We start from the raw sequence: 18,161 nt of genomic DNA on the forward strand, positions 1-18,161 counted from the left end.
ACTCAATCCCACTGTCCATGTCAGCGACAAAGATGTTAAACAAGAACGGTCCCAACACTGATCCCTGAGGTACGCCACTTGTTACTGGTCTCCAGCTGGACATTGAGCCATTGACCACAACTCTTTGTGTGTGGCCATCCAGCCAGTTGTTTATCCACTGAGTGGTCCAGCCATCAAATTGATGTTGCTCCAATTTAGAGACAAGGATGTCATGTGGGACAGTGTCGAACGCTTTACACAAGTCCAGGTAGATGACATCAACTGCTCTACCCTTGTCCATCAGTTCTGTAACCCCATCATAGAAGGCGACCAAATTGGTCAGGCAGGATTTCCCCTTCGTGAAGCCATGCTGGCTGTCACCAAGCACCTTGTTGTTTTCCATGTACCTTAGCATGCCTTCCAGGAGAATCTGCTCCAAGATTTTGCCAGGCACAGAGGTGAGACTGACTGGTCTGTAATTCCCCAGGTCATCCATTTTTCCCTTCTTGAAAATGGGGGTTATATTTCCCTTTTTCCAGTCATTGGGAACTTCACCTGACTGCCATGATTTCTCAAATATGATGGCCAGTGGCTTCGTAACTTCATTTGCCAGCTCCTTCAGGACCCGTGGATGGATCTCATCAGGACCCACAGACTTGTGCACGTTCAGCTTTTTAAGATGGTCTCGAACCAGATCCTCTCCTACAGTGGGCCCAAGGTCTTCATTCTCACAGTCCCTGCATCTGCCTTCCAAGACTTGGGTGGTTTGGTCAGAGCCTTTGCCAGTGAAGACCGAGGCAAAGAAGTCATTCAGAACCTCAGCCTTCTCCAAACCCTGTGTAGCCAGTTCTCCTGAGAGCTTCCTGAGGGGGCCTACATTCTCCCTAGTCTGTTTTTTTATTTGCTATGTACCTGTAGAATCCCTTCCTGTTATCTTTAATACCTCTAGCTAAGTTTAATTCTAACTAACTGGGCCTTAGTTCCCATTAAAATGTGCCCTTAACATCATAACACATGCATTGGAGTTCATTGGTAAATAAACACTTATATGTGATTAAGCAAGCCTACAGGAATGTCAGTCTACCTTCCATCATATTTTAGATTTTCCATAATAACATTCTGGCAAGTAAAACTTGATTTTTGTCTCCATAATTAATACGCTTTGGGATGATTAAAGGCATACCAAAATCTCTGATGAGAGCAGTCAAACTTCCCCTGTTTATCTGTCCGGCTCCAGAATAGATTGAGGAGAACTCCCAGATCCAGGGTCACTGTGTTCTGGTGGAGGCTCACAGCACAAGTCTTAACTATCATGGCTTATACTTATTTCTAGAGTTTGGTGGCCATTTTGATTATATCCAATGTTGAGCCTATATTTTTATTCCACTTTTCAGCAGTTTGTCAATCATAGCAAAATAAATGTCTGACTATTCAGAAAAGCCTGCAAGTCTTCCTTGAGGTTGTAGGTGTATCACAGACCCAGATTCCTGCAAGGACTGCTGCATCAGGAATGTCTGCTGTTGTAGCAGGACAAGAGAGAGGAATTGGAAGAAAAGGCTGTTACTTGAGAGGTGAACAGGGAAATTCTGGTGGGCATACCAGCACCTGACATTAACCACATAGAACTAGGTGAACAAAACCAATCAAACAACACACCAAGAGAGAAAGATGCAGACACACTTCATAAATCTGTAATTCAAAAATTAGTTCAGCATGCATTCTAGGCTGACATTCAGGCCAGTTTATTGTATTCAAACCTTTTCCTCTCTCTTAATCTGTGCCTTTGTAGGGTTGTGTTCAGCAACCACTGATACAAACAAATGGTTAAGGTAATAAAATAGCTTGGACTAAGCTCTAAGGAACTGCTGATGCTTAGTCTCTGAGAGTGTTGAGAGAACAGAAAATTGGTGGGATGATGGGTTGGAGGAAGACACAGGATGCCTGTTGAGTGTATTGCTTCCTACTCAAGTTCTCAGCTGGATGCCATATCAGGAATGTACTTTTTCATTTGGCCAGGAGAGTCAGTCTATTTTTCTTCTGCAAGTGGTTGTTGGCATGTGAACCTGAAATCAAAAGAAATAAAATGGAAAAAGCCAAGTACTTCATGTAAGATTCAAAATATAGTGCTACAGACACGTACAGCATTATACAGTTAAGATATTTTTGCAGTGTTCTTATAATACAATAGAGAAAAATAACCGGCTCACACAGTTACCAACTCTGTATCTGTTGTTGGGATTTGGTGGAATAAGGGCAGTTATCCATCAGCAACCTGATTCTACTTCCACTGAAGTTGTATAGAGTTTCGCCGATGGCTTTAGTAGGTGGAAGAAAAGCATCTGGGAAGCTACAGATGAGGAAAAGCCAGCATTTGAAAAGTTTTCTCAGCAAGTTATTGGATAAGAGCCGCTGTCTAAAGGGCAGTGGGTGGCCCAGAGAGCAGGAGTTTCAGAGAAAAGAGGTAAAAAATGGATGCATATAATTTTGAGAAAAGGTCTTGCATAAGAGGAGGGTTTTTGAGGGACATGGTATGCCTGATCTTCCTGTTGACTAGTGACAATGGAAGGGCCCATTTGTAAAAAAAAAAAAAAAAAAGAAAATGTAACAAAGCCTAGGTTTGAGTTTTGAGGTGTGTTGTTTCACAAAGTGTTGGTATCAGAGAAATGCATCAAACAAATGAAAATGGATTTGGATGACCAACTGATGTTCACAGCTGTTGGCTCAAAGGAGCCAGACCTGAAGTAGGGGTGTAGGAAAATAGGTGCCTAGGAGGTTTTTCTTCATATATCCTTGTTTTAGGAAAAATAACTTTCAATCCCTGTAGACTGCTAAGTCAGGTGACAGTCTCTGTTGCATTGTATTAAATTGTTCCAAGAGGACTGCACATCAGTACACTCCATAGCCCTATCTTCTCCCTCAGTATTGACAAACCACTGCATCAGCTTCCCTGTTGCCATTCCCAGGATCGTATGTAAGAGCTCTTGCAAGCATTTGGAAAACTGACATCTTAATGTGCTCCCCACTGAAAGGAGTGATGCTGCAGTTATCATCCTGACAAGGGGGCACAGTAGGTGGGGGAGGGGGTATGTGAGAACAGTTCACACATAAACTAGGAACAAAATGGAATCATATGCTTGACTGTTCAACCATCTTCACTGATTTCCATTGGGTGGCCTGCTAAGAATATCAGGAATAGTGGTATATCAATTTAGGATATGTTTTCTTTCATTTGCAAATGAGAATTTCTGAAAAGGGTACATCAGGAATGTATCAAGGCCATGTTAAATTCTTCTTGTCTGTGATCCATGAAGACATAAGGAAGATGCCTGCTGGATACACAAACTATAGTTTCACTGATTTTCACACAGTAGTCAAGACTCTGCTAGATAAGGACAGGGAGAGCTGAACAACTCTGGTCTTTGCAGCAGTGCTGTCACCATCAGAAAAATCTGCTACATTCACTTCAGATCCTGTATGAGAAATCATGGATAGACTGTATTCATGCAGTTTGTATATCTTAACTGCTATTTTCTTCTTACTGTGGTAAAAATGGGCAATTGATTACAAGTACAGGTATCAACATGAATATACACAGTATCATCATGATGGGAACGGTATAGGGTAACACAGCTCCTGGAGTACCAGTGTATGTGGAAAGAGACTTGAAGGTGTTGAGTATAACAGTGGAAGCTTTTGAGAAAGCAGAAAGAGACAGGTACTTGTGTAGTGCAGGAGCATAATATTCACAGCCAGGAAAAATGACAGACTTGAAGCCCAGCTCTGCCATTCTCCTTTCTAATGCTTGGAGGCACTATTCTACATGTACATCTCATTTTTTTTTAGAAAACTTAGCAATATCTGTTGTTTCTGCAGTCCTTGTATTTCTAGTTTGTGAATCCTGAGATAAGTGGGTATGATACAAGTTTTGAGGTGGGTCTGAAACTGTTGTTTTAACAGACAACCCACTTAAAAAAACAAAGCAAAACCAGCACCTCATTCACACTGGGCTGTTGGCTTCCAACATCTTCAGACATGCAGTGAATTAGAGTAGAGAGGCCAATATCATAGCAAGGTTGAATCCTTTATAGTTTCAACCAGGGTTCAGATGGCAAGATCAAGGTCTGAAACCTAAGTGCTCTGCTTTTCTGATGTTTTCCTTTATTTCTTTTCGCATGTTTGAATGATTTCATGTTATGTATGTCTACTGGCAAGGATTCAGGGAGAGATAACCAAATGACAGAACAGGCACTAGCACTGCATTACCCTTCTCAGATTAAGCTGCTTGGAACTAGCAATATATATTACCACTTGCAACAGGAGAGGTAAGAGCACAGGATACAAACTTCACACTCTTTAAAGAAGTACTATGTCGGTCCACAAAGCTATGTGCTAACAGCAGAAACTCCTCATTCACCTTTTCAGCATTCACAGAGTGGGATATGTGGAGATTTATGTACCAGATGAGCTAAATTAAGTGGCTGTCTAATACCTCTGAATGGCCTCATGCCTTTCATTAAACCGATGGATCATTGAAGACCTTTCTGTATATCATCCCATTCTGCTTTTCTGCCAAGAAGCTTGGCTAATATATTAATCAGTTTTATAATGGAAAATCAGATTGTGTATGGTAAAGAATGTGCGTTTTCTGCTTCCCAAAGGTTTTGAATATTTACAATTAAAAGGTACGCATCTCATCTGCAAGCTAGGGATCAACCACAGCTGGGTAGATGAGCATAACAGAAAAATTGGAAGGAAGGGGGACTTCTATCCCCTTTTGGGATCCTTCCAGGAAACACATATTTAAGCACTTCTATAAACCTATCGTATCAGAAAAAATATCAATACCGATTGCATTTCAGCCTCTTCTACAACCTGATAATTGTGCTTTTTTAGGGACTTATGAAGCTCTTTTTCAACTTGTAGTCACTGTTTAATATTGCTTAATAGCTTTTCCAATTTGTCCTGGTTAAATCTGATGTTTGTGCTGTGTGTGAACTGCAGATACGCAGATTTCATACTGTGTATGCAGCTTGTTAAAGAGCACCATCTTGCAATACTGACTGCAGTGTTGCAAAAGTCCTGTCTTATACCAAAGAGTATGGGAAATGCTTTTGCTGTGAAGTCTCTTAGCTATCTAGGTTTAGATGCACAATGCACACAGTTAAGACAGCACTGAGCATGAGAAACGTTCTTTATTCTTTACAGACATACCTCCTTCTTGAAAGCTGTTTGCTCCATGGAGTTTACCATACTACTTTAGAGCCACAGTGGCTGCCTGAGGAGTAAGTCCTCTAAACTAATTGATTTGCAGGTATACACACTAATTAGGGAAAAGCGCTAAGAGAGTGAAGTCCACATTCTGCTGCTCTTGGTGATGTCCTGTACTGTTCAGCTGGCACAGAAGTGGCTGCACATAGTACCAGAACGGTATTTGCTTCTGCAAGGAAACCAAAACTAGCACCCTAACCCTGGTTTGGTCAGATTGTATGGATGATTTCAGGCTTTTCTCCATTTAGTTCTCTTACTTCCTGTAAAAGGTTCACCAAGATAAACTGAAATGAAGCAGAAATATATCACAATCCAGAGTTTTAATTTGCTTCCACAACCAAATTTAAGTGCTTTTGAATTCTAATGCTGCACCAGGTGTCCTGAGAATGGTACAGAGGGCTGGTGGTAGAGAGGTACCGTGTGAGTATTCCTGAAAGCTGCTCTCTTGTCAGTGTATTATTCTGTATATCTACCTGTGAGGAACTGTGCTATAAACAGCATAGCTTTCATACAGACTAATTCTCTTCTCTTTACACCACCTGTGCTGAACATGCCTTTATGCACATGCACTTTCACAGGCACAACTCAAGGTGGATTAAAAACCAATCATTATTGCCAAAAAATGCTAATCGAGATTATCCAGATTAGCCAAATTGTAAACTAATCTAGAATAGGAGAGAAATTTTGAAATAAAAAGTTTAATATTTTTTAAAGTCAAAGTGACAATATGTTTGGAATTATAACCTAATTATTTTAAAAAATAATATATTGCAGACAAAGCTGACAGTGCTTCAGGTCTTGGGTGTTTTGTTTTGGGGTTTCTTTTCCCTGCTTTATTTGGTTTTTGTTTCCTGTAAACCATAAAGAATTCTTCTTTTGCAGTTGTGTTTAGTGTTTGCAAAAATTCATATTATTTCAAAACTCTTTCAAGAAAAATGGAAACTGACAGCAGCATATCCAGGAGAGACGTACTTGGTATGTTAGGAATTAGTTTTTTTGGTGAATTGTAGTTGTCCACGAAACTAAACACAACTTACATTCCATCTAATCCGGTTTGTACTTTTTAAAACAGTGAAACTAAGAATATCAACTTTAGGATAGAAAGGCATGGCTTTATTTTAAAAATAAAATGTTAGAATGTTTATATCTTAATAGGAATGTAAATTTAATTTTGCCTTGTGTGAAGAGTCTTCCTGCAAAACACCATGGTAAGAGTGGATGTAGTTTTCATTGTCCATAAGTTTCCTTTTTACCTTTCTCAGACTCCAGAGCAGCAGCTCAGTTGCTTTAAGTTCATAGTCTGAAAATAAACAGAACCTAAGAGTAATACTCATTACAGTATTCAATTTAGCATGCCCAGTATTGACACATTAAATTACGTAGTGTCCCTGAAGACCCTCTCATGAGCTATTAATGAAAGTACTACAACACAGTGGTATAATGACCTAGACTGTAGTCTCACATACCCCCATGGTTTTTTTTAATCTGAACCTCCCTTTTCTGTAAGGATTTTAGGCATGCATCCACTGTTTTCCACTGGAGAGCCATGCAAACACAGTATCCAACCACACGTACGTGTTCTTTGGTTCACATATAATACATATGAAGTTGGATTCATTGTTTTTGTTGCCTGGGTAACTTCCACATGCATTCTGTTCTGTGAGGTCTGAGAGGAGGGGTTGTTGAGGGAAAACTGGAAGCAGTAACTGGAAGCAATACGGTGTAAATATGTATTATAAAGTCGTATTGCAAAAAAAATTGTATGTGCCAAACAGCAAGTTCCTTGAAATTATGCTTAGCTTTAAGCACATGAATAGTTTTTCGTACAAAATGACCTATGTCTGGTCTTACGTGAGAGGAAAAAAAAAAGATGGACCCCAAATTAGTAGCTAGATTTTGCTTTATAGCCTAGAATACTTACTCAGATGCCAAGTCTGCTAACTGTACACCACCTTCAGTACTTTGCTGAAAACATTGATAAGCACTGCAAGTAGGAAGTTTTATGCCAAGCAACCCAGCCACAGCTTAAGGAAAACAGAACCTTAGAAAGGGATAAGTAGAACCAGACATTGATCCTCTTTCAGTCTCTGCTTCAGAGCTGTGCAGTTCTCCAGGAATTTTAAGACACTGTATATGACCTTATTGCAAATCAAGTACTGTGATTAAAGTCTTTTTTTTTCTTCTTTTTTTTTTTCCAGCAAAGATGAAAAAGAATCTCATAAAAAAAGAAACTCCACACACTTGATAAGGTGAGTGGAAAGCCTGTCATTTGACTAAAATTAAGACAACTTTCTATTGGTCTTTACAATGGCTTTGATTTTTGCTTTTGTGATGAATGAAGAAGAAATTTGATTTGGCTTTTCCAAGTTTCACTGCCAGAGACTTATGACAAAAACAGACTTTCAGGAACCCATTTGAAGAAGTATATTCCACTGGATCCGTAGGATTTCTATGGTTTGACTGAGAAACTGGCATTTGCTGAATAAATGGGAGCATAGACTCTTCTATGGTCCAGTGGGAAGAGTTGCATTCTTAGGTGATTCAGTGCTTACCTGTGAGAGCCAGACAAACACCTGAATGCCAGAACAAATTAACAAATGAGCACAGTTTATACAGGAAGATGAATTTACCCTCCTTGTTTTAAAATAATTTCCTGGCCAAATAGTGTATGGAAACAGCAATATTTAATCAATACTGAAGAACAGTGGGGAGCACTGGCTAGCAGGTTTAAGGGTCTGTACTTACCTGTTTGTTACAGGGCTTATATGGGCACATGTATTTTGCCTGATTTAGATTCTAAGTTTTATTCATCCAGCTGGGAAGCAGACATGTACAGTATTATTAGGGACATGGAGTAAGGCGGGACTGTAATTTCATTGTCCTAAAATTCAGACTTTTCTTTCATTTCCTTTTCTAACCTAAGGGGCAACTGACAGCTCTCCAAATTTTACAGGAGAGAGGGAATTCATTTGAACTTCATTCTTTACCACAAAATTCACTCAAATTATCACAAGACATATCTCATACTCTGGTATCAATTAGCAGGTCATTGCTGAGGTTTTCAAGGATCCTCTGTCCACACTAGATGCAGCTGATTGGCATTTGATGTTGGTCAGGTGTTGCTCCTCTAAATGTTACAAGAACTGCCCCTCAGAACTACTTAAACTGGGGCCAATAGCTTCTTACTGGCTTCAGCTGAGAGTGATCTAATTTTTATCTATCTGCTTTCACTGCAGTGAGAAAAATCATAGTGCCTTGGCTAAAATGGCTTTTCCAAGATTTAGCCACTCTAATAATTTTTAGGGGTAGGATTTAGGGAGTCACTGTTTTCTAAAGAGAAGGGGGTCAGTAAAGTTTTGCCATTCCAGGGTAGCCAGATGCTATACAGAGACTACTTCATTTTTGTTGCTGCTAACTCCCTTTGTAAGACAGAGTAAAGATCCTTAATAGCTTCCTGCATGCAACTAGAGAGGGAGAAATCAAGTTTCCGAGATGACCCACTCACCATACCCGGTATGCAGGGGATGTTACAGTTCTAAGAATGAAGAGCATCTCTGCAGTGGTTTAATTCCCCAGCACTAATTACTTGACTACATGTCCCACTGCTTTGGTTATGTGCTGGGTACTAGAACAGAGGCATTTATTTCTAACACATTAGAAATAAAATAATTTTTTTCTGGAATATTCCTGTAATGTTGTCTGAGTCTTCCAGGAAAGTCAGTACACTTGTTTTATTTCAGTATGTCCCACCTGGTTTTCCTCTTCAACTGCTGTGTGACGGAGGGATTCTTTGGGTCAGTCCCTTTTGGATAGTCCTTCAACTGCATTCAGGTTTAGATTTCCCATGGCACATGTTCTGGGCTCATAACTTCATTCTCTTCTAAATATTTTTATCTTCTTTTGTGCATAAACAAAAAGTTAAGGAAACATTTAGCTCTGACAGTTACTGGAATCTCTTGCAAATGCATTCCACTTAAAACCTAATGCATTTCTAAGTGATTTGCCTGTGAAGATTATTAGTTGTTTGATAGAGTGTATCTGATAGATTTTGAGGTTTCATGTTCATCTTTTAAGATGGAAATAACATTGTTGCTGGAGAATCCTACTTGTAGGTTTTCAGTAATGGAAAGAAAGTGCTTCTAAGCCAACAAACACAGCTAGTGCCTTGCCAGTTTGTGGCATTATTTTCTTCTAGACTGAAATTCTTACTCATGCAGATTACTGCTAGTAATTAAAAACTGCCTCCTTTATTTCCTTTGCTTTTAAAGTAATGGTTGGCTTGGGGTGTCTGAGGTTTTCACCAGACTTGTCTTTATTTTGTCATTACTAAGTTGTTTTCTTCTAAGTTTGGACAATCTTTTATTTCTTACTTGCATACAGATTGAGCTTAGAGAGGCCATACAATCCACAAAAAAATGCATAACACGTTGCTGTGATGCTTGTTATGCAGAGTCATTATACTGGTTTTATGTAGACTTTCATTACATGCAAAGCTGTTAAATGCCCCTCTCTTAAATTCAAGGTTTCCTAAGAGATCCCTTTATAAGGCTTTATTTTCATTTGAATTAACATTGCCAAATTTGAGCTGTTTATAAGGATATTTTCCATGTCTGTCTTAGTCTGAATTTTTTCATTGTAATGTTTCAGATTAAATGGCACAGATGTTTCCAAAAACAAGATTAGGGAAAACTGCATTGTTTTTCTCCATAGTTTATTTTTTCATAAGTCCACCAGGGATCTCTAGAGTCTTTCATTCTCTGGAGCAGAGATTTGAAACATCAGGATAAGAGGAAAGCCATGAGGAGGAGGAGGTGCAAGAAGAAATGAGATGGAAACAAGCCCTTAGGAATCAAATAGTTTATCTAAACAATGCTCTCCTGAATGTTGCTTTGAACCCATGAGTCCCAAGTGGGTTTTTTCCTATGCTCTCAGCAATTAGTTCTGAGACTTTTTGGAAACTTATTATTAACTTCTTTTAGGGTCATGCTGCTGTCACCTGGGCAATCTTCATTCTGCTGTTTCCTGCTTTGGTTTTTGGCGTGGTTTTCTGGGGGGGGGGGGGAGGGTTAGGTTTTTTTGGGGGGTTTTTTTTTTAGTGCTTTGAATTATAACTAACATGATTTCAACTGTTTTTCCTTTTGTATGAGTATGCATGTAGTTTATATCATGAGGGTATTCCAAATGCAGTTAATGCAGTGCAAAGTTGAAGAAAGAAATATACCCCTGTATGCAGGGGGGTTTGGAACTAGATGATATTAAGGGCCTTTCCAACCATAACCATTCTGGGATTCTATGATTAGTGCCAGGGCTGATGCAACACAAGAAGAATAGTAGTGCAGAAGGTGGCAAGGGCAATACAAAGCTAAACAAAGGAGAGACATAAAATAATTGTTAGATTTTCTTAATATAAAGCTATTATATAGCTATAGGCTCTGTAGAAGGGAAATGAAGACTGAAAGTAGGGCTCATAAGGGGAGTTGTTTTCATATGGCTCTTTCCAGTATAAGGGATTGTAATGGCATCTGTAAATAAAACTTTCTAATTCCTGCAACCATCTCTGACCAAAAAAAAAAAAAAAAAAAAAAAAATTTCTTTTTTAAGCTCTTGACTTATGCTAAGTTAACAAACCCCAGTGTGTATCGTTTTCATAGGGTACATTTTCTTACACTGAGTTTTCAGAACAAAGAATCATTATTCCTTTGCAGGCAAAGACTTTGTATTTTGCAACATGTCACATATTCTAGTTGACAGAATACCACTGTGTGTGCAGAGCTTATTTTTCTCTGGCAACTATGAGTGATACACATGGTTCAGTCTTGTACCCTTCATTAATTAGAGTTGTCTTTGAAAATGAATGTCAAAGCATTAACCAGGAAAAAACAAGATGGAGAAAAAGCCCTGTTCTGTAGTTCAGTTTTTAGGATGAATAGTGTAATGGTAAAGAAATTTGTGAAAGAAAATTGTTTCAGAGATCTAAACAGATCAATAATACAAAGACAATTCAGGGTACTTATTTTTTTTAAACCCCAGGAGCTTCATTGTTGTTACACACTGTTGTGGTTTAACCCCAGCCGGTAACTCAGCACCATGCAGCTGCTTTCTTACACTCTCTTTTCCCCCCACCCTCGGTGGGAATGGGAGGGGAATCAAAAGAATATAAAACCCACAGGTTTAGTTAAGAACAGTTTAATAGCTAAAATAAAGTAAAATATAGTGATAATAGAAAGAATACCAACAATAACAATAATGATGATTAGAAGAAACAACAAGAGAAGAAATGAAAGCTCAGAAAACACAAGTGATGCACAGTACAATCGCTCACCACCCACTGATCTATACCCAGTCTGACCAGAGCAGTGCTTCATCCCTTCCAGGTAATTTCCCCCAGTTTATATCCTGGGCATGATGTGCTGTGGTATGGAACACCCCTTTGGCTAGTTTGGGTCAGGCATCCTGTCTCTGCTCCCTCCCGGCTTTTTGTGCCACTCTTCACTGGCAGAGCATGAGACTGAAAAGTCCTTGATCGGGGTAAGTGCTGCTCAGCAGCAACTAAAACATTGGGATGTTATCAGCATTATTCTCAGACTAAAGCCAAAACACAGTACTGCACCAGCTCCTAGGAAGAAAGATAACTGTTACAGCTGAAACCAGGATACACACTTCTGCTAACACTTTCTGAAACCTTGTCTCACGTAGTTCCACATGACTGTGGGGAAGAAAACTGTGCTTACAGAACATTTCCCCTTCATGTAGTCCAGTATATTTCACAGATCTGCATTGCTGCAAGGCACAGCCAAAGATCAATAAAACTTACGTTTCCTGTGAGGAAGATTTCTGAGTCTGAAAGAGGTTCAGGAACACATGGAGGCCAGAGTTCATGTCCATTGAACACTATTTACTAAATCAGATGCAGAGACAGGACCTGCAGCCCTAAGAGCATAACACCCGCAACCAAAACAGTTGTGTCCCATAGTTGCAGTAGAGCAGCTGTTCTCAAAGTTGCTCAGCCTAAGGATAGACTATCTAGATACAGTGAAAAGGACAAGCCTGAAAACCCCTAAAGAAGGAAAGCAAAAAGGCTGGGAAGAAGTCATACTGACAAAGATGAGGCAGAAGGCAGGAAGATTGAGGAGACATGGCAAAGACTCCATAATGGTCCCAAGAAAAAAAGATAAGATCACATTACTAAGCATGCTGTCATCATGCATATGCAGAATCAGACCAACTTTTTAATTATTAGTTTTATTTATTTTGGAACTGTACACACATGTAGTACAGAATGAACCAAACTTTCAGTAGAGTGTGTGGAAGGGTGTTTATTACATTGGGTTGACATAGCTGTGCATGCAAGTCATACCTATAATATGCATTTTCAAATGTACGATTGGAATGGACATAAAGTGGCAGAAGTAGAATATAATGTGATTTTTTTTTGTGATTTCAGCAGGAAAATGTCTTTGTACATTTGTCTTTATACTTTTGTACAAATATCTTTATTTGTACATTTATGTGTTCTTCCCCGTGCTCTGCAATAGGACAAAATAGGCTGAAGATATACTAAAAAAAGACCTTCTAGTGTGACAAGCAGGAAAGGTATCTGATCACAGCAGTTAGGTATAACACTATCTGAAAGATAATGTACCTGGGTAAAAAGCACAATGGGGATATTTTGGAAATGGAGGAGAAGGCAGGCTATTAGGGCCACCCTGTTTGCTACTTCTGTCTTGTCCATCTGGCATGGAGCATGGTTAGTTTCAAGTCCTAGAATAAATACTAAGTGAGACACAGACTCATCCTGTAAAGCTGTCTTCCATAACCTGCTGTTGCTCTCATCTCATTCTGGTTGAGTAACGAGAAAAAGCAAAGAAGTAAGGAGTGTACTTGCTTATCTCCAGATCAGCTCCCTTGCCTGTTTTTGTATTGCATTAACTATCTGGGAAGATGGACTAAGAATTTAACTCATCAGAGTTCAAAATCATAGGGCAGTTTTCGCTTTTAAATCAAGTATGTCTATTTGGCACAGAATGCTATGTCTGTTACAAGGATCAAGATAAAATGCAAGCCCATTCCCCCCTCCCATTTCCTTCTGTCTCTCTTTTTCTCTTTAAAACTTACTAAAATTAATACCAGACAGTATCCTTTGACAAACGGGTAGAGCTTCCTGTGGGTCATTTCAGAAGCAGTTCTCAAGTTCTCATGGGAAAATCCGATTGCAAGTGAGCAACAGTCCACATAGAGTCTAGTGTTTAAATAAATTCTTAGCATTTTGTCTTAACATTAGTATCTAGCAAATACAATAAGTTATTAAAACAATATGGTGAATTTGAGACTGAAATTGTTTGTTTATAGGGAGCAACTTTTATTTGGTTTGTCATATGCAGGTACTGTTAGTGCATGAATGAAAACTAAATTTGCAAAGGGAAATGGGTGCCAAAACCCTATTTTGTTAAGATTTGAATACCTTAAACTCAAATTGAAATTCCCAGCCACAGTTCTTAAATATACTGGTTTTGTATATAAATGTTAAAAAATACTCCAGAGTTTTTAATAAAGATGTATTCATCTAAAGGGATAAAGGATCTGGGTGCAGGGTAGTAATATGTGTTCTGTTCAGATGTTTTTCCCCAAATATTTATGCACAGGAGAGTAGCACTATCTAAGCCCTAAATTGTTCCCCCTTCCAATCCAAGCAGTCCCCACTCCCTTCTTCCAGATGAATATACAAAACTTCACATCCAGGCTTTTTTCCATCCATCAACTCATGACAGACAGTCTAGAAAATAGTGTACCCTAAATGTCATGTAAATGTTAGTCTTAATCAGGCAGCCAAATTCAATATTGTGCTACAGCTAAAAATGAATTAAAGAACCTGCCACACACACTTTAAAAAATTTCCATAGAAAGGAAGGTTTAGGGAAAGTTCAAATGCACAGGATAAGTAGAACATAGTCATAACAGGATATGCCTTTTGTTAACTGAAAAAAATGAGGAAGAGTCAACATCCGAAAGAAATTACACTTGCTTAAAATGATATAGTAGAGGGGGATCCATTGATACGAGGTGAGAAGGCCTACCTGTCCTCCCTGGGGAACATGGAAACAGGAAAAACAAACAAACAAAAAAAGACCACAAATACAACCCAAAACCCAAAACCATCTCCATGGCACATTATAGGAAGCTAAGAAGGCTTGACCCCTCAAGGCACTGTGAATAAGGTGACAAAGTAACAGGGAAAGCCTTTTCTATGATTTCACTTCCACATTATCAGCAATTCCCTTTGACAAAAATTGGCCACAACCACCTTTTCCTTTATCCTTACCCTTTGGCACTGTGTTAGTGATGAGTGACTGGCTGCTTTCATAGTAGAGCTACCACTGTAGCAATTAAAGCATTTTCTGTTTCTTAATGGTCTATACTGAACTTTGCAAACATCTAAGACAGCTATCTCAGAAATAATTCCACTATATTCTGAGCAGCCCAATGGTTATCTGAAGTGGCAGGTTTTCTCTTGTCTAGCAATTTGCAGTTCCAGCTCCAGAGTGACAACAAAGATCACATTGAAAGTCATTTATTGTGTCTCATTGATTTCCAGGTCAAAGCTCCAACTGACCTGTTACTGAGTATGTTTTTTCTGTGTTCCCCATAGTCAGCTCCAAATGCTTTTGTGTGGTGTGCATGACACTTCACCCTTACTATGAGTCGTTAGTTGTGTGGTGTGATGCCTTTCACTTGCATCACTTGTCTTCCAGTCAAATCTACTGGCTGGTTTTGGTTTGTTATTATTTCCTCTTTATTTCCTTTATTTCCTCCTGGTACATTGATAATTAGGTGACATTTGGTATGTCTGCTGACAGCTTTTACTAGCTCTGTGGATATCACTGTTATTTGCAAACTGTTTTGGGTGTTGGAGCTCAACAGCCTTGCTCTGATTATAACTTGAAGGTTTTTAGAAGGTTCATTATTTGTAATATGTTCAGTACAGACTGTAATATATCTGTAATATCACTGCCTGCTAGCAGTGATGCGCGAATTGACTCCACAACTCGTTAAAGTTGTAAAGTAGGTATGCTTTTTATTCAGCGCTGAGACGCATGGGGATAATTCCTCAAAGTCATGCGTGCCTCAGTGTTGTTTCCCTCTACATTTATTCTCTAAAGTTATATATATTCATAAGGTTGCACAATACTCCTATACATATTCATGTCCTATCCCCGCTTCGTATTATGAGTTAGAAGGTCCTTTGCGCCAGCGCAGTGCCCCCTCTGGTCATGGGCAGGGGTCTCAAGGTGAAGTAAATGAGTCTTCCTCCTGTGGGTGGGGTCTTCAAGATGAAGTAAACGTGTCTTCCTCTTCTTGAACTTTTCACCTTTTAGTCTTCACGTATGGCCTTAGGGTTTGGTCAGTGTCCCAGCCATAAACCATCTGCTTCTCCCTCTTCAGGGGTCTGCTTTTCCTTATCAAAAGCTGCTTATCAGTAGAATCAGGCCTCTGCTTTTGCTTGCCAATAGACCCAGGTGTCTGCTTTTCCTTATCAATTGTTAGTGCCTTTGTTCTGCTTAGTAGGCATGATAGGTACAGACCACACTTTTGTTTAAGCAATCGAATTCCTCTAACCCCCTTGTACACCCCCCCCCCCCCCCCCCCCCCCCCGTAGAACCCCCTGTACATTGGTTAACCCTGTATCAGCAGTCTGAATTCATACTCCTTTTTTAATATAGGCATTTAACTAAATAGCTAAACATATCATTGTACAATTTGTTTCTGGTAGGGAAAATGAGAATTAACAAAGTGATTTCTTTTTGTAAAGAAAGTTGATATCCCTTTTTAAATGCCAGCAATTAGGAATTAAAAGTTCCTACTTGTTATTTCCATTTGGAAAAAACAATCTGATGATGGTAGGGTGCACATTTGATGCAGTCCTGCTTATGGATGAAGGACATACCTAAATCTTGTTCATCTGACCATATTAGAACAAAAGCAGTTATTTGGCCTGTTGCTCTGTGCCTGTCTTTCTGGCAAGCTGCAATCTGAAAGGCTGGTGCTTTGCCATGCTGATTGTCTCCTCCTGTTTTTCTCCTTGCTGTTTACAGTACACACCTAGGGCCAAATCCATCTGCAAATCCCAATGGTTTCTTTTGTTTTCTTTCTTAATAGAAGGCCACTGAAACTTCTCTGCTTTTGCCTGGAGTGTAAGTGGCCTCTCCCAGTTGATTAATTATAGAGAGGTTTGTGATTTCCTTTAAATCACAGACTTACCATGTAGTGTCTAATCAACCAGTGGTATTCTGGGCAATTGTGAAAGGGTTTGTCTATCAGTTTCTTCCTGAAGCCCAGAATGACACAGATTTTAGATTTTCTAAATGTTTGGGTTGATTTCCTGTGTAATATAAGGACTTCTACCACTTCTAGTATCTCCTCAGTATCATGTAATTCCAGAAAGAAAATTAAGTTCCGAGCCAGGATCCCTTCCAAATAATTTGTTACCTTTCAGTCAGAGAGTTGTTTTGGGATTTCAGCAGTCAAAGGAGCTAGTCATCCAGCTCACTTAGTCTGGGAATAAAATCACCATCACTTTTACTCTGCTTTCTGGCTTTAATAGTGTCAGAGATACAATGGCAAAATACACTGGCAAAAGGCAGGTTTGTTTACAGGTCCTTTGAACATGGATCATTGACACAAAAGGCTATAGCTCTGGCAGTGCTTCAGTGCATCACACTTGTATTATATTGGCAAAGCTGACAACTCCCATGAAACTACTAGGCTTATATTTGTGTCATCCAAGCTGTGATAAATTTAACTCCATCTTAGTGTAGTCCTTCCAGGCAATAACTGATAAAACAGGTCATTAAAAAGTTCAAAGCACCTATTTTTTACTTAAAGTAAATAAGTACTTATTTTTTACTGATGCTTGCATTAAAAATACTAATTTTTTTACTTGATTCAAGTTTCCCAATGTAAATGATACTGATACTAGGTTGAGAATATATTGCTGTTTTGAGAGGAGAGGTGGGAAAGAAGTAAGAAAACTTACCAAGTGTTAATTTGGCAATTCAGATTTTAAGTCTGGATACAAATATTGACTGCCTCCTGTTACTTGCTACCTATGCTCAGCCTCTGAATACGAAGTATGCTTATTTAAAATTTTTTATGCGATGCATATAATTATGTGCAGTCACAACTTTCCTCTTTGTATTTTGTGAATAGTTTTACTGTTTGGAATGCAGACCTGAAACTCATCCTTCTTTCAGCTGATACGTTCAGAGATTTGCCTCTGGGCTGATATGTATGATGTAGGAGCTAAAGCTAGCTTCATCCACCATTCAGCCACTGGGTTGTTCAGTATTGTCCTATAGCCCTGCCAGCAGCAATCATAGCTCTTCCTTGCCCTCCTAAAAAGATTTTAAAAAAACAATACTCCAAAAACAATTCAGAGCCACTATTGGCCTAATTCCTAGTTTATTTAGGGGGACTTTATTCTCTTTTGGTAGAGTAAAGGGCCACAGAGAATCAAGGTAAGTTAAATTCACTTTAAGGTTTCTTCCTAGTTCTTGAGGGTCATCAAAAGATTTGCAACTGGATTATTCTCACATGCCTTGTAGCTGTTAGGAATCAAGTAACTTGTCTGCTTTCTCTGCCTGAATAAGAAAGATGGTACAGCTGTGTAGATTAACAATATACCAGGATGCTTTTAATAGCAGAGTATGAGAAATTGCACTTCAATGTGGATTTACACCTGTCTGCAGTTAGCCACATCTCTCCCACTTCTGACCTTGTGTCTAGTTAGCACCATTTTGTAGTTACAGATACAGAAGACAGTAAGGTTAAGCAATGAATGAATACTGAGTCTGGCCAGTTTCCCCCGGTTCTCTTTTTCCTCTTTCTTCCTTCTCTGCTACTGGTCCTGCTCAACTAGC

General features: G+C 39.1%; 2 long non-coding RNA genes across 2 annotated transcripts in view; one reads left to right on the top strand and one right to left on the bottom strand.

The window, feature by feature from the left end:
- Positions 1–1,509: 1,509 nt before the first annotated feature.
- LOC134164111 (uncharacterized) lies at positions 1,510–10,271 on the bottom strand. Its single transcript, XR_009964998.1, has 3 exons — positions 8,998–10,271; positions 6,501–6,547; positions 1,510–2,042 (listed from the first exon to the last, which is right to left on the bottom strand). It is a non-coding gene; the product is annotated as an uncharacterized LOC134164111 (long non-coding RNA).
- The window catches only part of LOC134164110 (uncharacterized), a 126,322-nt gene continuing 113,326 nt past the window's right edge, over positions 5,166–18,161 (top strand). The window contains exons 1-3 of the long non-coding RNA XR_009964997.1: positions 5,166–5,261; positions 6,130–6,222; positions 7,446–7,496. This is a non-coding gene — a long non-coding RNA (uncharacterized LOC134164110). The remainder of the gene's footprint in view (positions 5,262–6,129; positions 6,223–7,445; positions 7,497–18,161) is intronic.

Source organism: Pezoporus occidentalis, unplaced genomic scaffold (genome assembly GCF_034315485.1).
Source record: "Pezoporus occidentalis ecotype Australia unplaced genomic scaffold, CSIRO_AGI_Poc_V1 ctg211, whole genome shotgun sequence".
In the NCBI taxonomy this organism is placed as follows: domain Eukaryota; kingdom Metazoa; phylum Chordata; class Aves; order Psittaciformes; family Psittacidae; genus Pezoporus; species Pezoporus occidentalis.